This window comes from Crinia signifera, chromosome 4 (genome assembly GCF_055691185.1).
Source record: "Crinia signifera chromosome 4, ASM5569118v1, whole genome shotgun sequence".
NCBI lineage: Eukaryota > Metazoa > Chordata > Amphibia > Anura > Myobatrachidae > Crinia > Crinia signifera.
In genome coordinates, this window is record NC_139220.1 from 56,692,272 (window position 1) to 56,714,109 (window position 21,838).

The following is a 21,838-nucleotide window of genomic DNA, read 5'->3' on the forward strand; positions in this document are numbered from 1 at the left end:
TGTCCTTGAAATTAACCAAGGAGTTAGCTACTTGGGAAGCAGAAGCTCCCTGTATGGGGTGTGTGGGTGGGTGGGGGTGGGTTGGGAGACACCCCACTTGGGGGAAGATCACTCTGTGACGAGGTCTGTATTTCTTCCTCTGCCGCAAAGGTCTCGACCGGATCAAGAATGATGTCCATTTCGTCTAAGACCAGTATTGAAGAATCTGTTTGGTTGGACCCTAGTTGTATAGCACCTGTGGATACAGATGAAAAGGTAAGTACTGATGCATATATTGGGCACACTGTCGTGTATACTGTTTTACATAGGGCTAGAGATGCTGGACGCACATACCTAGGGGTGTTATGTACTTACACATGTACCCCAATACATCATGTAACATTGACATGAATAATATGTCACATGCCTAGCTCAGCTGACATTCATTTCCGTTGCAATGTAGCAGCAGGAGATGAATGTAGTGTGAGATATTGTTCATGTGACATGGGTGTGTGTACTGTATGTGTAATGGCGTTTTTTAGAATCATTTACCTGCTTCCGCAGATTCTGCAGCAACGGGCCTTCTGGTCTTGGATGCGTGAGCACTTCGGGATGGACAATCTGTGCAAGGAAAGATGGGCAGGCATTATGGACCTTGCTATGGCTAAGCATTTTCTGCAAACATGCATTGAAATGACAATAATGGACAATACCCTTTGGATAAGGACTGCATTATTTCTTCACCACCTTTTTTTTGGTTTAAAGTCAAAGATTTTTTGTTTAGATTATTATTAAACTATTGTACACATTTTTGGCCACATACATGTTAGGCTGCTAGAAAGAATGTTACAGTGTTAATCAATATGAGCAGTTGTGGAACTACAAGGCCCAGCATTATCAGCAATTTAAAAGTAGGAGCAGGCAATTTCTTGTGCATGACCTTGCTGGGCTATGTAGTTCCACAGCAGCACTTTACTTAGCATAACAATACAAGTGAACATTACAGTTATAATACATTGGCATGTATGTTTAACATTGCATGGAGTGACACTTACCAGCTCTGGATGGCGTTTGCGGCCTATCGGTATCCGCCACGTGCATGCCAGGCAGGACCTCAGGGGGTATGATGCGCTTCAGCTTCACCTCATATGAATTGTAGCACACAGTGGTGGGGCTTCCTCCTCCAGTCTTGGTGGCCTCCTCCAACTCCATGGCCATTTTATTTTTCAACTGCCTTTTGATGTCGTTGAATCTCTTTTTCACATTGCGGACCAGGCGCTTGTGCTGACTGACAGCGTTCACCGCCTGGGTGATGTCCTTCCACATAGCCCTTTTGCGCTGTGCAGTGGTCTTGTGTTGAGATTTGCCAAGCAAACGCTCAAACACTGGCATGATAGCCCGGACAAGTGCAGCATTTTCCTCATAGGAGAATCTGACCTTTCGGCCACTTTTGGTGCGGCCAGCTTCCACCTCCTCCTCCTCCTCCTCCTCATTTTCTACTCCAGCCATGTACCCATCCTCCTCCATGCCAGTGTCTTCCTCCTCCTCACCTCCATCTTCCTCCACCTCTGACATGTGGCCCTCCTGCAGCTGCTGTGGGGTATGGTCAAGGTCTTGGCTATAGGATGGGGATGCCAGCGGATCCTCCACCTCCTCCTGCTGGGGCTGGACGTCCAGGGCCTGGTCTAGGGCTGGCCTTGCTGTGGCCATGCTGCCTGCCACACTGCTGGATCTCCCACTTGGCTGGTTGCTGCCACTGCTCCCTCTGCCACTGCTCCCTCTGCCACTGCTCCCTCTGCCACTGCTTCCTCTGCCACTCCTCACTATGCCACCAACACCTCTTCCTCTAATCACACTGCCACTGCTCCTCTCCATGCTCCTTACTTCCTATCAAAGAGTGAAATGGCGCCGAAACTTTCGGGTACGGCATGAAGGAGTAAGCAGCGTCTCCTTGCAGCACCGTCACCCGCCCGGCTCTACACCATTACAACCCTGTCGACGACCCAGAGATCGCGTTCCCGCTCCCCACGGAGGATAGAGGAGAGCGTGGAGCACCCCATGGAGGCACAATCATCGCCCAAGCAGACTCCTGCGCCACAGCCACAACGCCAAGACAAACGGCGGGCAGACGGCAATATGGCGGCGAGCGCGGACACCGCCCAAGGTACCCCGGTCTCCAAGAAGCCAATACTGGAGACATCTATACCACATCCAGGTACCCCTGACCCCCAGATATTGCTGGCAGCCCCAGCCCTTAGCCAAGGGGACTTGATCACAATAATACAGGCTTCTATGGCGCCGTTGTTACACAAAGCTGTCACTGACATAACAGCACAAATAGACCGCATCACAGACAGACTTAATGAAGCTGAAGAGCAGATTAGTGTGAATATGGATGATATTGCCTCTCTACAGAAAACGGTTAAATCACTGACAAAATCTAATTCTCAGCTAGAAGAAAGATTAGAAAATATTGAAAATCGCATGAGGAGGAAAAATCTCAGGATCTCTGGGATCCCTGAGGAGGTTAAAGGCCCACAATTAGAACAATTCTTTCGGAACACACTTCTTCCTATTTTAAAGCTGGAATCATTATCTCCAGATATTGTAGTGGAAAGAATCCACAGAATTGGAGGTATATCACCCCAATCTCCCACGAGGCCTAGGATAGTAATCCTCAAGATACTAAACTATCTGCATAAGCAAGCAGTCTGGACTGCATCGAGAAAAATTAATCCCATAAAATGGGAAGGAAACATGATCAGATTTTTCCAAGACTATTCCAGTGATGTAGCCAAGGCAAGGAGACTATTCACTCCGGTCTGTACAGCGATGATAAATGCCAATATCAAATTTTTCATGCTTTTCCTAGCTAGGCTGCGCATAATAACTGAATCAGGCCCGCAAGATTTTCTTGATGCTGCAAACGCCATAACTTTCCTGCTCAAGCAGAAGCTCATTAAACGCCAGGAGGACTTTCCAGATTATACAGGGAAAAAACCGGGATGAACTATTCTAGTGAAAAAAAAAAAAGGCTCAAATTCTGCCCGGTGCATTACATGGGTTTGGTATACACATGTGATGCCTCAACAATCCTCCTTATAAGCAGTTAATAGAATTGATATATCGTTTTATAATATTCTGTCGACAGATGTTTTCCCAAAAATTGTTAGATCATAATATTGTAGAGCTGGCTGGGGACACTGCCTGGCCGTCTTTTACTTTTTGCTTTTCTTTCGGCTATTTTAGCCTGAGAAAGGCTGTTTGTTTCAGTTAATTATAATTTAAATAACCAATTGTTACAAACTGCAGCCGCAGCTTGTTCCTGTTTGTTTGTTAGTACAAACAAACCCATGCCAGGGTTTTGGTATTCTCCATGTAGTGGAGAACCTGGTATTGGGGTCCCTTGACCCCTCTTCAAGGGGGGGTACTGTTACGATCCGCCGGATCTGTGTTATGCGCAGATTCACATATTCTGTGTGTAGTTTTGTTTTCCCTGGATTCTGCTCCCTGGGTTTATCCCAGCCTGTGTGTGTGTGTTTACTCGCTAGTGGCCTCCAGTGGTCAGCCTGGGCCATTGCAGGTTACTTTCAGTGCTGTGTGTTCAGGACTCAGGTGTCTTGATTAGGCTCCTAGCCTGCAGTGCTCACCTATAGGCAATGTGTAATCAGCACCACATTGTGCTCACTATAAGAACCCTCTGCACACTCACTCCGGTGCCAGTTATACTGTTCAGTTCCATACTGTTTAGTTCCACACTGTCCAGCTTCCAGTCAGTTGATGTCCAGTCTGTATCCCAGTCTTGCTGTGTCCCTGCCGGTCTGTTGTGATCCCTGGATCCTGAAGTGCTGTTCAGTGGTGTTCCTGGTCCCTGCTGGTTAACCCTCGTCTGTCCAGTCTGTTTGATGTACCGTGTACCCAGAGTGTCATCCCCGTGATCCAGTGTACCTGTTCTGGGTTGTCCTGCAAGGCTGTGCTGCGGTGTCCCAACTTCTCAGCTGCATAACATCTCTCAGCTAAGTTGGGGATTACCCACCTGTCTATTGCTTTATATGGTTACAGTTGCTTATTACATCTCAGTGTATTGTTACACCTACACCCTGTATTGGCACTATTGGTATCGGTGCATTCATTTTCATTTTGTGTCATCTGCTGAGCATTGTTGCTCCCCTGGGGTTTCTGGGAGTTCCCTGTTTCTGGTGTTTTAGTTAGTTGTCCCCTTGCTCTCTCCTGGCCTCGGCGGACGTGTTGTCCATACATAAGACCTGCCTGTAGCGGAGTGGGGCGGACCTAATTCGCCCTTCAGCCGAGACGGGCCCAGGTGAAGCCTAGCCCTGCACACGTCCGTCGATTCCAGCCAGAGGCAACGGAGTTAGGTTGGCGGGGACACTCCCAGAACCCTTACATTATAACTGGCCATAACAGATAAACTCTGGAGCTGAGTTCTGCCCTCTCAGTCCAGCAGTTTTTTGCCTTGTCACAGTTTTTTGCCTTGTCACAGTAGTTGTGTCATAGTCATTTGCACGGTAACCTTGCACGGCCATATCATGCAGGCCATGCAAGAGTCATTAGCGGCCCTAAATTTGGCTTTCAATACCTTTAAATCTGGGCGGTTGGAGATTTTGCAGCAGTCCCTACTGCAGCTGCAAAAACTCCTCACTGAAATTTTTCTGATCCTTCCCGAGGTCACTGGGGTTAATTCAGCCTCTAATGAGACCCTGTCTAAGGAGTTATTAGGCAGCGAGTCCTTAAACCCGGAGGTTCAGGAAAAGCATAAAAGTGTTCTACGGCCAAAGCTTTCGCTGGAGGAGCGTCAGCGGCGTAGAAACCTGAATTTATGCTTGTACTGTGGAGATTCAGGCCACTATCTCCAGGCTTGCGGATTGTGCAGCCCTTGTGGTGGCGATAGGGTGTTTCCTCTGGCCAAGTCTGGGCAGGTTGTCAGATCTATGCCTGTCTTCACTGTGGCAGAGGAGCGCTCTGAGTCTCCCAGTAAAAGCACTCTGATTAATACCGTTGGTCCAAGTGCTGGGAGACCTCATTTTGGGTTTAAGAATCAGCAGAGGAGGTGCTCCCCGCATGATGGTATTTCTGCTAACATTAAGTCAGAGTTGCAAACCCTTAAGGGGAAAGCCCAGGTGATTGACTCAGATGCCGGGGGCCAGCCGAGCCAGTCTGATGCCGGGGGCCCGCCGAGCCAGTCTGATGCCGGGGGCCCGCCGAGCCAGTCTGATGCCGGGGGCCCGCCGAGCCAGTCTGATGCCGGGGGCCCGAGTGGGGTCCCGAAGTGCGCAGCACCGAGTGGGGTCCCGAAGTGCGCAGCCCCGAGTGGGGTCCCGAAGTGCGCATCCCCGAGTGGGGTCCCGAAGTGCGCATCCCCGAGTGGGGTCCCGAAGTGCGCATCCCCGAGTGGGGTCCCGAAGTGCGCATCCCCGAGTGGGGTCCCGAAGTGCGCATCCCCGAGTGGGGTCCCGAAGTGCGCATCCCCGAGTGGGGTCCCGAAGTGCGCATCCCCGAGTGGGGTCCAAGTTGTTGTCGCCCCAGAAGGGGTTCAAGTTGTTGTCGCCCCAGAAGGGGTTCAAGTTGTTGTCGCCCCAGAGGGGGTTCAAGCCGGTGTCGCCCCAGAGGGGGTTCAAGCCGGTGTCGCCCCAGAGGGGGTTCAAGCCGGTGTCGCCCCAGAGGGGGACTCTGTCCATCCAGTCCCTAAGAGGGATTCTGATTGTCCTGTCTCAGAGCAGAGTTCCAGCCATGTCGGTAATATGGAGGGACCATCTGTTGGTCTTTTTGGTGCTGCCCAGCCAGAGTTTCACTATAGTGCTGCCCAACCAGAAAGACCATCAGACTTGGAAGAGGTCACTAAGGTCATAACCTCTAAGGGGGTCCCTAAAGTCTCAGCCTCAAGTGCCATAATTCCAGCTATACAGTCCAGTCAGTTAGCTGATAATGAAGTTACTGTTGATTCTTTGATGGATGTCTCTACATCTATAGTTTTTGATGGGGACCTAACCCAATTTGTTGCACTCACTAACCATTTTGTCACTATTTTGGAGTCCAGACCATTTTTAGGTATCACTTCAGATAATGTGGTGCTCTATTTAATTTACTGCTTCAGAGGTGAACCTTTCGAATGGGCATGCAAATTTTTTCAATCTGAGGATCCCATTCTTAAGAATCTCCCAGCATTCAGTGATGCTGTAGTGAAAAAATTTGGTCCCAATAAAAGTGGTTCAGATGCCTCTGGGCCGACCATCTTGTCTGCAGAGACTCCATCATGTTTAGGAGAGTCAATACAAAAAGCCCAGCCCATAGCTATTTCCACTGGGTGTGCATTTTTGTCTCCCTCTTACAGAGATCTTCCTGAATTAATACCACCTAGAGTTTGTCTGGTCTTGTTGTGTCCGAAGGCCACCTTTAAGAGGGGGGCACTGTTACAAACTGCAGCCGCAGCTTGTTCCTGTTTGTTTGTTAGTACCCCCATGCCAGGGTTTTGGTACTCTCCATGTAGTGGAGAACCTGGTATTGGGGTCCCTTGACCCCTCTTCAAGGGGGGGGGTACTGTTACGATCCGCCTCCAGCGGATCTGTGTTATGCGCAGATTCACATATTCTGTGTGTAGTTTTGTTTTCCCTGGATTCTGCTCCCTGGGTTTATCCCAGCCTGTGTGTGTGTGTGTGTGTTTACTCGCTAGTGGCCTCCAGTGGTCAGCGTGGGCCATTGCAGGTTACTTTCAGTGCTGTGTGTTCAGGACTCAGGTGTCTTGATTAGGCTCCTAGCCTGCAGTGCTCACCTATAGGCAATGTGTTATCAGCACCACATTGTGCTCACTATAAGAACCCTCTGCACACTCACTCCGGTGCCAGTTATACTGTTCAGTTCCATACTGTTTAGTTCCACACTGTCCAGCTTCCAGTCAGTTGATGTCCAGTCTGTATCCCAGTCTTGCTGTGTCCCTGCCGGTCTGTTGTGATCCCTGGATCCTGAAGTGCTGTTCAGTGGTGTTCCTGGTCCCTGCTGGTTAACCCTCGTCTGTCCAGTCTGTTTGATGTACCGTGTACCCAGAGTGTCATCCCCGTGATCCAGTGTACCTGTTCTGGGTTGTCCTGCAAGGCTGTGCTGCGGTGTCCCAACTTCTCAGCTGCATAACATCTCTCAGCTAAGTTGGGGATTACCCACCTGTCTATTGCTTTATATGGTTACAGTTGCTTATTACATCTCAGTGTATTGTTACACCTACACCCTGTATTGGCACTATTGGTATCGGTGCATTCATTTTCATTTTGTGTCATCTGCTGAGCATTGTTGCTCCCCTGGGGTTTCTGGGAGTTCCCCGTTTCTGGTGTTTTAGTTAGTTGGCCCCTTGCTCTCTCCTGGCCTTGGCGGATGTGTTGTCCATACATAAGACCTGTCTGTAGCGGAGTGGGGCGGACCTAATTTGCCCTTCAGCCGAGACGGGCCCAGGTGAAGCCTAGCCCTGCACACGCCCGTCGATTCCAGCCAGAGGCAACGGAGTTAGGTTGGCGGGGACACTCCCAGAACCCTTACAACAATAGCTAGAGATATAACTGGTAGATTGTATCCTAGAAACTATACTGGAAGTCCAAGTTATGTTTATAACATCATTTAATGCTGCTGGTTTGTTAGTTTGTTTATTACTTTTCATTAGTCTTACTAGTCTTACTACTGTCTCCTTGTTTGTCAGTGTGTCCTATGTGTTCCCTTTATGTGTCTTCTCTCCCCCACTATATTTTCTCTCCTTACGCTTTAGAGAAAAATTGTTTCTGATTTATTATAAATTGCTTAACCCATGTCATTAGTTATTGGTACGATGAATATCAGGGGAATACACACGCCTGCTAAGCGACACAAGCTCTTGACCTACCTGGGTAAACAAAATGTTAATATAATTTGTTTACAGGAAACTCACCTGATAGCTGAAGAGGTCAAAAAACTACAAATGATGGACTGGATTGTGCTGGGTGCAGCACAATTTAATTCCAAATCACGAGGTGTAGTGACAATGGCAAAACGTGCTTTGAGAGCCCAGGTAGAGTCAACAAATGCTGACCCTGAAGGCCGTTACCTGATCATTAAAACAAATATTGAAGGTCATATTTTACATATCTGCAATGTCTATGCACCGAATCAGTATAAAAATGATTTCTTTGTAAAGCTATTGGCATTGTTACATATACTAGATCCTACTACTTTAGTTGTGTGCAGTGATTTTAATTTGATGGCCTCGGCCTTGCTGGATAGGTCTCCCCCCCTTAAACGCATGCCGACTCCTCCCAGGATTGGGATTCCATATTTTTTGAAAGCCCTCAATTTGGTTGATGTTTGGCGGGCATTGCATCCTACAGAGAAGGAATTTACATGTATGTCCTTGTCTCATGGAACATGGTCTAGAATTGACTTCATTTTTCTGGCGGAACCCTTGTTTCCTTATGCTAAAAGATCAAAGATATATCCTCCAGTCCTTTCAGATCATGGTTTAGTAGTGACTGAATTAGATTTACCCCATTCACACAAAGGTAAGCCACATTGGAGGTTCCCATCTCATCTCTCACAAACTACAGGAATACGAGATAAGTTATTATCAGTATGGTGTAGCTTTTTAGAAGACAATTCCACTATAGATAGTGTTAGCCCCAACCCTGTAAATTTTTGGCAAACAGCTAAGGTCGTTATTAGAGGTGCACTTATTGCCTATGTTTCTGGTTTACGAAAACAGCATAAATCTAATTATTTAAAATTACAAGGAGAACTTACGGAAGCTTTCCAGGCCTTTAAACTTTACCCAGATCCAACTCATAAACAGGAATATCAGAAATCTAAAACACAGTTTGAAGAATACCTTGCCCTACAGGGTGATAAATATCTTTTTAATGTTCATGCGAAATTTTTTAAATTTGGAAATAAGATAGGTTCTATGCTCACAAATCTACTTAGAGGATCCAGACAGAGAACAGTGGTTCATCCACTTCTGAAGGAGGATGGCTCTGTCACCACTTCGGATGAGCAAATAGCAGAGGTTTTGAGACAATTTTATATTAAGCTTTACTCCCCCCCGGGGGTTTTTCCTGACGACTCAACTCATGACCTAACCCCGAGCTCACGTGACCTACCGACCTTAAGAGAGACCTACTGGGACTCCCTTTCATATCCAAAAATTTCCGAAACAGATAGAAACCTTTTAGAAGCCCCAATTAGAGTTACAGAGGTATCAGAAGCAATTAAGAAATTAAAATTAGCAAAAGCCCCAGGCCCTGATGGCTATTCAAATGAATTTTATAAAATAATGGAACCCCTAATAGTACAAACCCTAACGGACTGTTTTAATCAAATATGGTCAACTGGAAAACTGCCTTGATATTTTTCTGATGCTGTTATAAAAATAATACCAAAGCCTGGCAGAGATCTATCATTAGCTGGCTCTTATCGGCCAATCTCTCTGCTAAATGCGGATTATAAAATATTTACAAAAATTTTGGCAGAGAGATTGAAACCGATAATCCCCACAATTGTTCACAAAGACCAGACGGGATTTATAACAGGCCGTCATTCAAATACAAATGTCCGCAGGGTCTTAGCAGCTATATATCATTCTAATATCACACCTAAGGATGCAAACTTTCCATATATGGTTTTAACAGTCGAGGCCGAAAAGGCATTCGACTTGGTTCTATGGAACCATATTAATAATACCTTAGAGCATTTTGGTTTCCCACAACAATTTATTTCCATAATTAAAGCAATCAATGCCTCCCCAAAATCAGCCATAGCCTGTAATGGCCTATTATCAGAATATTTTCCGTTAGGTAGAGGTACCCGTCAAGGATGCCCACTCTCACCACTGCTTTTTGCGGTAGCTATTGAGCCATTAGCAATTGCAATAAGAACATCCCCCCTTATTCATGGAATAAAATCAATTCAGAGGAGTTAAAAGTAGCATTATTTGCTGATGATACTTTGATTTTCCTTTCCAAACATTCACACTCCGTCCCGGCCCTTTTGCACATGGTTGAGTCGTTCGGAAAGATTTCCGGCTACAAGGTGAATTTGTCAAAATCAGAGGTAATGTTGCTCGGAGGGGCAGCCCCCTCCTCCTTAAGCCAGCTGCACATTCCTTTTGTTTGTACAGAGTCACACTTCAAATACCTAGGGGTACAAATATGCGCAGACCTATCTAAACTATATCAGTTGAATTTTACACCGATTATAAACAACATTGCAACAAAATTGACTGCTTGGAGAGACCTCCCTGTTTCTCTGCTGGGCTGAGTAGCTATTATAAAATCTATAATATTTCCTAAGATCTTTTATGCCATGCAGATGTTACCAATCAAACTACTTGATTCGGATATATCCCGATTAGAAGCAATGTTCTCCAAATTTATCTGGCAAGGCAAAAGACCTAGGATAGCCAAAGCTAAAATGACCACCCCTAGAGAGAAAGGAGGCTTCGGTCTCCCGGATATACATAGCTATTCTATGGCTGTATTCTTTAGATATGTTTCAGATTGGATTTTGAATAAGTCGACTTATACCAGTTTGGAATTAGACAGAGCTGTCTTTTACCCCTACGCCCCAGGGGCCCTCATTCAAACCAAAATTGGTGCAATTCCCTCACAAATAAAAATGAACATATTATTCAAAGATACCTACGCCATATGGATGTTGATAAATAGAAAGACCTCTAGAAATCCTTATTTCTCCCATTTTATACATCTGTGGGGCAATCCTTCCTTTACTCCATCCTTGATGAGTTTGGTATTCATAGAGTGGAAAGATAGGGGGCTAGACCTGTCCAGCAAGGTGTTCGACCCAGGAGGCGCCCTGTATTGTTTTGCACATCTGGCGCAGACCTATGGGTTACCACAGACTCACCTATTTACGTACTACCGACTGAGACATTATCTTACAAGTATCAAAGCCCATCTATTATTTGACAACACTAACCTAAGACTCTCTCAAATTACCACTATTGATCCCCTTTTAAAATATCTGCTTAATGAACCATATAAAGTAAAATATTTGTATAATATTTTAATTAACAGAAATCCGAAAGATATATAAGTCAATGGCAATTACTGATCGATAAATGGTCTATAGACATTCCAGATATAACAAAATTAGAAGATATCACTGCATTACAAACGCGTTCATTAAAGGCTCTTAACTCTGTATACCTTCAAGAGGTTTTTGTTTGTTTGCACTTTACACAGAGCCTATATTACACCTAGTAGGCGTAAATTTATGGTGCCAGAGGAACGAGGTAACTGTATTAAATGTGGCTATGAAAAGGCAAACTTTGCCCATTGCATGTGGTCTTGCTTTAAGATTAGACGTTTCTGGTGGAAATTGTTAGACTTCCTCTTCAAGATATTCAAAGTCAAATTTCCAATGGAACCATTAGCCTTGATGGGACTGTCATTTAAAGGCTGGCCGATGGACACTATGGATAACAACAAGATCTCCCTTCTTATTATCATCTTGGCAGTCGCAAAAAAATGTATTCTAGTTCATTGGACCAAAAAGACCTATGCTTTCACTTCTCCAACAGAAACTCACTCAAATACTATTTTTTGACAGAAAATACGCGAAACTTGACCTAATTGGAGGAGCAAAAATTTTTTTTGCAAAATGGACTTTATACATAGACACCCTTGAAGATAAAGTAAAATCAAACATAATCTCAATGTTTGCAAATGTATGACTATTTAGTAAGTTAATTGTATAAGATACACTGTTATCTCTTTACTGGTATTTGATAAGATGGATAAGGGTCTGATAACCAGAGGATGAGATATTCCACATAGAATGCTTTAAGCTAATTTATTTATCTGTTTTTGTTCTTCACAACCTAGAGAAAAGATGTATGGATCTATCCCCAAGGTTAAGAATATCTATGTCAAAGACCTTAAGGTATATTAATTTCAAAGACCCCCTGGTTCAAATACTCTTGATATCTAACATAATGACAATGGGACACGCATGTTTACTGAAAATATTTATTACCTATTCCAGAAACATTTAGAATAATTAAAACATTGGAGACAATTAATACATTAAAAATGTATATCCCTCCCCCTTCCCTTCCCCTTAAAATCCATCTTAGTCAATATTTCATCCTCTATTTTTTAAATTTAAAACCAAAGATTTCATTAACCCAACTCTCCTCATGTGTCTAGTCTTGCGTCTTATGTCTTTTGTCTTCTATCTTCTTCGTGTTGGGTATACTCGTAGAAATTGTATTTTTATTGATTGGAGCTCAGTAAAATTTCCACATCAATAATGAATGGACTCTCGTTGAGGGATTCTTGCCTTCAGATAGTCCCATCTGGAAAGAGAGAAAAGCTGATTAATCTCTCTGTTATTCTTCCTAAAGGATACTCTTTAGTAAGACTCTCTCAAATTTAGAAATATATATGGTAAAATTATATATATTGCATTGATGTCAAATAGATGTTGAAAATGTCCACTCTGTATTCCAATCTATAAGCTGTATCTGAGGTATGCCACTTTTATTTTTGATATGTTACTCTGTATAATACTGAGAAAATCTTTCAATAAATATATTTAAAAAAAAAAAAAAGAGTGAAATGGCGCCAATGCCCCTTTATATAGGGGGTGTGATGCATAATGGAGGGGACAGAGGTGGGCCAATAGGTTGGGGGGTTCTTAGTCATGCGGAGACAGTTTTGTAAATCGCACTCCGGTTGGTCAAAAACTCGCACATGACCGGCGGAAGAATTCACACTTTTTTGATACTTAAAATCGCACCACTTCGCCGCAACTCGCACCTCTTCGCACTTTTCAGCCTCCAAAGCACATCCCATTAAATATGCAAATTATTACTAAAAAATGCGATTTGAAAAAGGGCGAATAGCGGCGATGTGGTGCGCTAAAATAACATGCGCATTTATCACATCCCACAGAATGTCACCCATGATGTTTTTCTCTACAGCAATACAGTTTGGAAACATATTCATTAGATTACTTGTAGATAAAAGTAGAACAAACAATGTGACGGATTTTCACCTACAGGCATACCACACTGGATAAGCCCAATCTCGTCGAATCTTGGCAGCTAAGCAGTGTTGGGCCTGGTTAGTACTTGGTTGGGAGACCACATGGGAACACCAGGTGCTGTAGGTTTTTTTACATTACTGGCAAATGCTTTTATTTCCCCAGCTATTCAAATTGAAAACTTTTTTTGGGATTACTACTAGAGAGAATTGGAAGAGGTCAAACAGACTCAATATCCCTCATCTAATTCTTTACTACACTGTTTAGGCCCAATTCCAACTGTTTGTGGCAGCTAAACAGTGTTGTGCCTGGTCAGTAGATTTTTTTTGACCACCTGCTAATACTAGTTCCTGTAGGTCTTTTTACATTACCAACACATGATTTTTTCTCTACAACAATACAGTTTGGAAACGTATTCATTAGATTACTTGTAGATAGAAGTAGAAGAGGGCAAACAATTTGACTGGTTTTCACCTACAGCCATACCACACTGGATAAGCCCAACCTCTACCGATCTTGGCAGCTAAGCAGTGTTTGGCCTGGTTAGCACTTGGGTGGGAGACCACATGGAACCACAAGGTGCTGAAGGTTTTTTGACAATACTGGCAAATGCTTTTATTTCCCCAGCTATTCAAATTGAAAACTTTTTTAGGGATAACTACTAGAGAGAATTGGAACAGGTCAAACATACTCTATAGCCCTCATCTAATTCTATACTACACTGTTTAGGCCCAATTCGAACTGCTTGTGGCAGCTAAACAGTGTTGTGCCTGGTCAGTAGTTTTTTTTGATCACCTGCTAATACTAGGTCCTGTAGGTCTTTTTACATTACCAACACACTATTTTTTTTCTCTACAACAATACAGTTTGGAAACGTATTCATTAGATTACTTGTAGATAGAAGTAGAAGAGGGCAAACAATGTGGCTGGTTTTTACCTACAGCCATACCACACTTAATAAGCCAAATCTCGTCCGATCTTGGCAGCTAAGCAGTGTTGGACCTGGTTAGTACTTGGGTGGGAGACCACATGGGAACACCAGGTGCTGTAGGTTTATTTTACATTACTGGCAAATGCTTTTATTTCCCCAGCTTTTCAAATTGAAAACTTTTTTTGGGATTACTACTAGAGAGAATTGGAAGAGGTCAAACAGACTCAATATCCCTCATCTAATTCTTTACTACACTGTTTAGGCCCAATTCCAACTGTTTGTGGCATCTAAACAGTGTTATGCCTGGTCAGTAGTTTTTTTTTTGACCACCTGCTAATACTAGGACCTGTAGGTCTTTTTACATTACCAACACACTATTTTTAGGCCCAATTCCAACTGCTTGTGGCAGCTAAACAGTGCTTTGCCTGGTCAGTAGATTTTTTTTGACCACCTGCTAATACTAGGTCCTGTAGGTCTTTTTACATTACCAACACATGATTTTTTGTCTACAACAATACAGTTTGGAAACATATTCATTAGATTACTTGTAGATAGAAGTAGAAGAGGGCAAACAATGTAACTGATTTTCACCTACAGCCATACCACACTGGATAAGCCCAATCTCGTCTGATCTTGGAAGCTAAGCAGTGTTGGGCCTGGTTAGTACTTGGGTGGGAGACCACATGGGAACACCAGGTGCTGTAGGTTTTTTGACATTACTGGCACATGATTTTTTCTCTACAACAATGCAGTTTGGAAACATTCATTAGATTACTTGTAGATAGAAGTAGAAAAGGGCAAACAATGTTATCGGATTTCACCTACAGCCATACCACACTGGATAAGCCCTATCTCGTCTGATCTTGGTAGCTAAGCAGTGTTGGGCCTGGTTAGTACTTGGGTGGGAGACTACATGGAAACACCAGGTGCTGTAGGTTTTTTGACATTACTGGCAAATGCTTTTATTTCCCCAGCTATTCAAATTGAAAACTTTTTTTTGGGATTAGTACTAGAGAGAATTGAAAGAGGTCAAACAGACTCTATAGCCCTCATCTAATTCTTTACTACACTGTTTAGGCCCAATTCCAACTGTTTGTGGCAGCTTAACAGTGTTGTGTCTGGTCAGTAGTTTTTTGACCATGTGCTAATACTAGGTCCTGTAGGTCTTTTTAAATTACCAGCACATGATTTTTTCTCTACAACAATGCAGTTTGGAAACGTATTCATTAGATTACTTGTAGATAGAAGTAGAAAAGGGCAAACAATGTGATTGATTTTCACCTACAGCCATACCACACTGGATAAGCTCAATCTCGTCAGACCTTGGCAGCTAAGCAGTGTTGGGCCTGGTTAGTACTTAGGTGGGAGACCACATGGGAACACCAGGTGCTGTAGGTTTTTTTACATTACCAACACATGATTTTTTCTCTACAACAATGCAGTTTGGAAACCTATTCATTAGATTACTTGTAGATAGAAGTAGAAAAGGGCAAACAATGTTATCGGATTTCACCTACAGCCATACCACACTGGATAACCCCAATCTCGTCTGATCTTGGTAGCTAAGCAGTGTTGGGCCTGGTTAGTACTTGGGTGGGAGACTACATGGAAACACCAGGTGCTGTAGGTTTTTTGACATTACTGGCAAATGCTTTTATTTCCCCAGCTATTCAAATTGAAAACTTTTTTAGGGATTACTACTAGAGAGAATTGGAAGAGGTCAAACATACTCTATAGCCCTCATCTAATTCTTTACTACACTGTTTAGGCCCAATACCAACTGTTTGTGGCAGCTTTACAGTGTTGTGCCTGGTCTGTTGTTTTTTTTGACCACCTGCTAATACTAGGTCCTGTAGGTCTTTTTACATTACCAACACATGATTTTTTCTCTACAACAATACAGTTTGGAAACGTATCCATTAGATTACTTGTAGATAGAAGAAGAAGAGGGCAAACAATGTGATTGATTTTCACCTACAGCCATACTACACTGGATAAGCCCAATCTTGTCTGATCTTGGAAGCTAAGCAGTGTTGGGCCTGGTTAGTACTTGGGTGGGAGACCACATGGGAACACCAGGTGCTGTAGGTTTTTTGACGTTACTGGCAAATGCTTTTATTTCCCCAGCTATTCAAATTGAAAACTTTTTTAGGGATTACTACTAGAGAGAATTGGAAGAGGTCAAACATACTCTATAGCCCTCATCTAATTCTTTACTACACTGTTTAGGCCCATTTCCAACTGTTTGTGGCAGCTTTACAGTGTTGTGCCTGGTCAGTAGTTTTTTTTGACCACCTGCTAATACTAGGTCCTGTAGGTCTTTTTACATTACCAACACATGATTTTTTCTCTACAACAATACAGTTTGGAAACGTATCCATTAGATTACTTGTAGATAGAAGTAGAAGTGGGCAAACAATGTGATTGATTTTCACCTACAGCCATACCACACTGGATAAGCCCAATCTCATCAGATCTTGGCAGCTAAGCAGTGTTGGGCCTGGTTAGTACTTGGGTGGGAGACCACATGGGAACACCAGGTGCTGTAGGTTTTTTGACATTACCAACACATGATTTTTTCTCTACAACAATGCAGTTTGGAAACATATTCATTAGATAACATTGTTTGCCGTTTTCTAATTCTATCTACAAGTAATCGTATTTCACCTACAGCCATACCACACTGGATAAGCCCAATCTTGTCTGATCTTGGTAGCTAAGCAGTGTTGGGTCTGGTTAGTACTTGGATGGGAGACCACATGGGAACACCAGGTGCTGTAGGTTTTTTGACATTACTGGCAAATGCTTTTATTTCCCCAGCTATTCAAATTGAAAACTTTTTTAGGGATTACTACTAGAGAGAATTGGAAGAGGTCAAACATACTCTATACCCATCATCTAATTCTTTACTACACTGTTTAGGCCCCTTCCAACTGTTTGTGGCAGCTTTAAAGTGTTGTGCCTGGTCAGTAGTTTTTTTTGACCACCTGCTAATACTAGGTCCTGTAGGTCTTTTTACATTACCAACACATAATTTTTTCTCTACAACAATACAGTTTGGAAACGTATCCATTAGATTACTTGTAGATAGAAGAAGAAGAGGGCAAACAATGTGACCGAATTTTAACTACAGCCATACCACACTGGATAAGCCCCATCTCGTCAGATCTTGGCAGCTATGCAGTGTTGGGCCTGGTTAGTACTTGGGTGGGAGACCACATGGGAATACCAGGTGCTGTAGGTTTTTTGACATTACTGGCAAATGCTTTTATTTCCCCAGCTATTCAAATTGAAAACTTTTTTAGGGATTACTACTAGAGAGAATTGGAAGAGGTCAAACATACTCTGTAGCCCTCATCTAATTCTTTACTACACTGTTTAGGCCCATTTCCAACTGTTTGTGGCAGCTTTACAGTGTTGTGCCTGGTCAGTAGTTTTTTTTGACCACCTGCTAATACTTGGTCCTGTAGGTCTTTTTACATTACCAACACATGATTTTTTCTCTACAACAATACAGTTTGGAAAAGTATCCATTAGATTACTTGTAGATAGAAGTAGAAGAGGGCAAACAATGTGATTGATTTTCACCTACAGCCATACCACACTGGATAAGCCCAATCTCGTCAGATCTTGGAAGCTAAGCAGTGTTGGGCCTGGTTAGTACTTGGGTGGGAGACCACATGGGAACACCAGGTGCTGTAGGTTTTTTGACATTACCAACACATGATTTTTTCTCTACAACAATGCAGTTTGGAAACATATTCATTAGGTTACTTGTAGATAGAAGTAGAAAAGGGCAAACAATGTTATCGGATTTCACCTACAGCCATACCACACTGGATAAGCCCAATCTCGTCTGATCTTGGTAGCTAAGCAGTGTTGGGCCTGGTTAGTACTTGGGTGGGAGACCACATGGGAACACCAGGTGCTGTAGGTTTTTTGACATTACTGGCAAATGCTTTTATTTCCCCAGCTATTCAAATTGAAAACTTTTTTTTGGGATTAGTACTAGAGAGAATTGAAAGAGGTCATACTGACTCTATAGCCCTCATCTAATTCTTTACTACACTGTTTAGGCCCAATTCCAACTGTTTGTGGCAGCTTAACAGTGTTGTGTCTGGTCAGTAGTTTTTTGACCTTCTGCTAATACTAGGTCCTGTAGGTCTTTTTAAATTACCAGCACATGATTTTTTCTCTACAACAATGTAGTTTGGAAACGTATTCATTAGATTACTTGTAGATAGAAGTAGAAAAGGGCAAACAATGTGATTGATTTTCACCTACAGCCATACCATACTGGATAAGCCCCATCTCGTCAGATCTTGGCAGCTATGCAGTGTTGGGCCTGGTTAGTACTTGGGTGGGAGACCACATGGGAATACCAGGTGCCTTAGGTTTTTTGACATTACTGCCAAATTCTTTTATTTCCCCAGCTATTCAAATTGAAAACTTTTTTAGGGATTACTACTAGAGAGAATTGGAAGAGGTCAAACATACTCTATACCCATCATCTAATTCTTTACGAAACTGTTTAGGCCCAATTCCAACTGTTTGTGGCAGCTTTACAGTGTTGTGCCTGGTCAGTAGTTTTTTTTGACCACCTGCTAATACTAGGTCCTGTAGGTCTTTTTAAATTACCAGCACATGATTTTTTCTCTACAACAATGTAGTTTGGAAACGTATTCATTAGATTACTTGTAGATAGAAGTAGAAAAGGGCAAACAATGTGATTGATTTTCACCTACAGCCATACCACACTGGATAAGCCCCATCTCATCAGATCTTGGCAGCTATGCAGTGTTGGGCCTGGTTAGTACTTGGGTGGGAGACCACATGGGAATACCAGGTGCTGTAGGTTTTTTGACATTACTGGCAAATGCTTTTATTTCCCCAGCTATTCAAATTGAAAACTTTTTTAGGGATTACTACTAGAGAGAATTGGAAGAGGTCAAACATACTCTATAGCCCTCATCTAATTCTTTACTACACTGTTTAGGCCCATTTCCAACTGTTTGTGGCAGCTTTACAGTGTTGTGCCTGGTCAGTAATTTTTTTTGACCACCTGCTAATACTTGGTCCTGTATGTCTTTTTACATTACCAACACATGATTTTTTCTCTACAACAATACAGTTTGGAAAAGTATCCATTAGATTACTTGTAGATAGAAGTAGAAGAGAGCAAACAATGTGATTGATTTTCACCTACAGCCATACCACACTGGATAAGCCCAATCTCGTCAGATCTTGGAAGCTAAGCAGTGTTGGGCCTGGTTAGTACTTGGGTGGGAGACCACATGGGAACACCAGGTGCTGTAGGTTTTTTGACATTACCAACACATGATTTTTTCTCTACAACAATGCAGTTTGGAAACATATTCATTAGGTTACTTGTAGATAGAAGTAGAAAAGGGCAAACAATGTTATCGGATTTCACCTACAGCCATACCACACTGGATAAGCCCAATCTCGTCTGATCTTGGTAGCTAAGCAGTGTTGGGCCTGGTTAGTACTTGGGTGGGAGACCACATGGGAACACCAGGTGCTGTAGGTTTTTTGACATTACTGGCAAATGCTTTTATTTCCCCAGCTATTCAAATTGAAAACTTTTTTTTGGGATTAGTACTAGAGAGAATTGGAAGAGGTCATACTGACTCTATAGCCCTCATCTAATTCTTTACTACACTGTTTAGGCCCAATTCCAACTGTTTGTGGCAACTAAACAGTGTTGTGCCTGGTCAGTAGTTTTTTTTTTACCACCACCTAATACTAGGTCCTGTAGGTCTTTTTACTTTACCAACACATGATTTTTTCTCTACAACAATACAGTTTGGAAACGTATCCATTAGATTTCTTGTAGATAGAAGTAGAAAAGGGCAACCAATGTGATTGATTCTCACCTACAGCCATACCACACTGGATAAGCCCGATCTTGGCAGCAAAGCAGTGTTGGGCCTGGTTAGTACTTGGGTGGGAGACCACATGGGAACACCAGGTGCTGTAGGTTTTTTGACATTACTGGCACATGCTTTTATTTCCCCAGCTATTCAAATTGAAAACTTTTTTAGGGATTACTACTAGAGAGAATTGAAAGAGGTCAAACAGACTCTATAGCCCTCATCTAATTCTTTACTACACTGTTTAGGCCCAATTCCAACTGTTTGTGGCAACTAAACAGTGTTGTGCCTGGTCAGTAGTTTTTTTTTTACCACCACCTAATACTAGGTCCTGTAGGTCTTTTTACTTTACCAACACATGATTTTTTCTCTACAACAATACACTTTGGAAGCGTATCCATTAGATTTCTTGTAGATAGAAGTAGAAGAGGGCAAACACTGGCCCTTATTCTGATCTGTGCGGCCGGAGCCGCATACGTTGCTCCGGCCGCACAAACCAATCCCCGCCTACAATACGGATCGCCACGGCCGTCCGTACGCGGACGGCTGGCGATCCGCATGAAAATGGTGGGGCGTACGCCTCCACCATGGTGGGAGCTGCCGCCTGCATTCGATGGTCGGCGACCATCGAAGGCAGGGCCGCACGCTCCACCAGCTCCCGCAAGCTTAGACCACACGGACAATCGTCCGTGTGAAAGCTTGTATGGGGGCGGAGAGCTGACATCCGGCGATGTCAGCTTTCCGCCCCCATCACTGGCGTCATAGCCTCATTACCATGCATACGCCCCGCGTTTGCATGGGAACGCCCATGAAACGCTGGGCGTATGCATAGGGTAATGAGGCTATTAAGCCCCTCACGCCCCTATACGCCCCCTTTGCGGCGTATACATTTTTTGTGCGGCGATTTCCCCTGCACATGCGCAGAGTGACCTCTGCGCATGTGCAGAGTGAAAACATCGGCGGTACGGCCGCACGCGGGCCGTACCGCCGAGATCAGAATAAGGGCCAATGTGATTGATTTTCACCTACAGCCATACCACACTGGATAAGCCCAATCTCGTCAGATCTTGGCAGCTAAGCAGTGTTGGGCCTGGTTAGTACTTGGGTGGGAGACCACATGGGAACACCAGGTGCTGTAGGTTTTTTGACATTACTGGCAAATGCTTTTATTTCCCCAGCTATTCAAATTGAAAACTTTTTTAGGGATTACTACTAGAGAGAATTGGAAGAGGTCAAACATACTCTATAGCCCTCATCTAATTCTTTACTACACTGTTTAGGCCCATTTCCAACTGTTTGTGGCAGCTTAACAGTGTTGTGCCTGGTCAGTAGTTTTTTTTTGACCACCTGCTAATACTAGGTCCTGTAGGTCTTTTTACATTACCAACACATGATTTTTTCTCTACAACAATACAGTTTGGAAACGTATCCATTAGATTACTTGTAGATAGAAGTTGAAGAGGGCAAAAAATGTGATTGATTTTCACCTACAGCCATACCACACTGGATAAGCCCAATCTCGTCAGATCTTGGCAGCTAAGCAGTGTTGGGCCTGGTTAGTACTTGGGTGGGAGACCACATGGGAACACCAGGTGCTGTAGGTTTTTTGACATTACCAACACATGATTTTTTCTCTACAACAATGCAGTTTGGAAACCTATTCATTAGATTACTTGTAGATAGAAGTAGAAAAGGGCAAACAATGTTATCGGATTTCACCTACAGCCATACCACACTGGATAAGCCCAATCTCGTCTGATCTTGGTAGCTAAGCAGTGTTGGGCCTGGTTAGTACTTGGGTGGGAGACTACATGGGAACACCAGGTGCTGTAGGTTTTTTGACATTACTGGCAAATGCTTTTATTTCCCCAGCTATTCAAATTGAAAACTTTTTTAGGGATTACTACTAGAGAGAATTCGAAGAGGTCAAACATACTCTATAGCCCTCATCTAATTCTTTACTACACTGTTTAGGCCCAATACCAACTGTTTGTGGCAGCTTTAC

At 43.3% G+C, this 21,838-nt stretch overlaps 15 non-coding genes and 5 pseudogenes across 15 annotated transcripts; all 20 read left to right on the forward strand.

Moving 5' to 3' along the window:
* Positions 1–13,018: 13,018 nt before the first annotated feature.
* LOC146077143 (5S ribosomal RNA) lies at positions 13,019–13,137 on the forward strand (annotated as a pseudogene).
* An 806-nt stretch (positions 13,138–13,943) lies between these two features.
* Positions 13,944–14,062, forward strand: LOC146077055 (5S ribosomal RNA). The gene has a single exon (XR_014474433.1). It is a non-coding gene; the product is annotated as a 5S ribosomal RNA (ribosomal RNA).
* A 466-nt stretch (positions 14,063–14,528) lies between these two features.
* Positions 14,529–14,647, forward strand: LOC146076704 (5S ribosomal RNA). The gene has a single exon (XR_014474103.1). It is a non-coding gene; the product is annotated as a 5S ribosomal RNA (ribosomal RNA).
* A 111-nt stretch (positions 14,648–14,758) lies between these two features.
* LOC146077124 (5S ribosomal RNA) lies at positions 14,759–14,877 on the forward strand (annotated as a pseudogene).
* Positions 14,878–15,218: 341 nt separating this feature from the next.
* On the forward strand, positions 15,219–15,337 carry LOC146076931 (5S ribosomal RNA). Its single transcript, XR_014474316.1, has one exon. It is a non-coding gene; the product is annotated as a 5S ribosomal RNA (ribosomal RNA).
* Positions 15,338–15,450: 113 nt separating this feature from the next.
* On the forward strand, positions 15,451–15,569 carry LOC146077075 (5S ribosomal RNA). Its single transcript, XR_014474453.1, has one exon. It is a non-coding gene; the product is annotated as a 5S ribosomal RNA (ribosomal RNA).
* Positions 15,570–15,911: 342 nt separating this feature from the next.
* On the forward strand, positions 15,912–16,030 carry LOC146076960 (5S ribosomal RNA). Its single transcript, XR_014474344.1, has one exon. It is a non-coding gene; the product is annotated as a 5S ribosomal RNA (ribosomal RNA).
* A 342-nt stretch (positions 16,031–16,372) lies between these two features.
* Positions 16,373–16,491, forward strand: LOC146076935 (5S ribosomal RNA). Its single transcript, XR_014474319.1, has one exon. It is a non-coding gene; the product is annotated as a 5S ribosomal RNA (ribosomal RNA).
* Positions 16,492–16,604: 113 nt separating this feature from the next.
* Positions 16,605–16,723, forward strand: LOC146077026 (5S ribosomal RNA). Its single transcript, XR_014474406.1, has one exon. It is a non-coding gene; the product is annotated as a 5S ribosomal RNA (ribosomal RNA).
* Positions 16,724–17,064: 341 nt separating this feature from the next.
* On the forward strand, positions 17,065–17,183 carry LOC146077151 (5S ribosomal RNA; annotated as a pseudogene).
* A 342-nt stretch (positions 17,184–17,525) lies between these two features.
* LOC146076255 (5S ribosomal RNA) lies at positions 17,526–17,644 on the forward strand. Its single transcript, XR_014473731.1, has one exon. It is a non-coding gene; the product is annotated as a 5S ribosomal RNA (ribosomal RNA).
* A 113-nt stretch (positions 17,645–17,757) lies between these two features.
* Positions 17,758–17,876, forward strand: LOC146076121 (5S ribosomal RNA). The gene has a single exon (XR_014473692.1). It is a non-coding gene; the product is annotated as a 5S ribosomal RNA (ribosomal RNA).
* Positions 17,877–18,217: 341 nt separating this feature from the next.
* Positions 18,218–18,336, forward strand: LOC146077278 (5S ribosomal RNA; annotated as a pseudogene).
* Positions 18,337–18,678: 342 nt separating this feature from the next.
* LOC146077056 (5S ribosomal RNA) lies at positions 18,679–18,797 on the forward strand. Its single transcript, XR_014474434.1, has one exon. It is a non-coding gene; the product is annotated as a 5S ribosomal RNA (ribosomal RNA).
* A 342-nt stretch (positions 18,798–19,139) lies between these two features.
* LOC146076369 (5S ribosomal RNA) lies at positions 19,140–19,258 on the forward strand. The gene has a single exon (XR_014473770.1). It is a non-coding gene; the product is annotated as a 5S ribosomal RNA (ribosomal RNA).
* Positions 19,259–19,371: 113 nt separating this feature from the next.
* Positions 19,372–19,490, forward strand: LOC146076132 (5S ribosomal RNA). The gene has a single exon (XR_014473693.1). It is a non-coding gene; the product is annotated as a 5S ribosomal RNA (ribosomal RNA).
* A 344-nt stretch (positions 19,491–19,834) lies between these two features.
* LOC146077264 (5S ribosomal RNA) lies at positions 19,835–19,943 on the forward strand (annotated as a pseudogene).
* Positions 19,944–20,856: 913 nt separating this feature from the next.
* Positions 20,857–20,975, forward strand: LOC146077086 (5S ribosomal RNA). Its single transcript, XR_014474463.1, has one exon. It is a non-coding gene; the product is annotated as a 5S ribosomal RNA (ribosomal RNA).
* A 343-nt stretch (positions 20,976–21,318) lies between these two features.
* LOC146077098 (5S ribosomal RNA) lies at positions 21,319–21,437 on the forward strand. The gene has a single exon (XR_014474466.1). It is a non-coding gene; the product is annotated as a 5S ribosomal RNA (ribosomal RNA).
* Positions 21,438–21,550: 113 nt separating this feature from the next.
* Positions 21,551–21,669, forward strand: LOC146076896 (5S ribosomal RNA). Its single transcript, XR_014474283.1, has one exon. It is a non-coding gene; the product is annotated as a 5S ribosomal RNA (ribosomal RNA).
* The last annotated feature ends 169 nt before the right edge of the window (positions 21,670–21,838 follow it).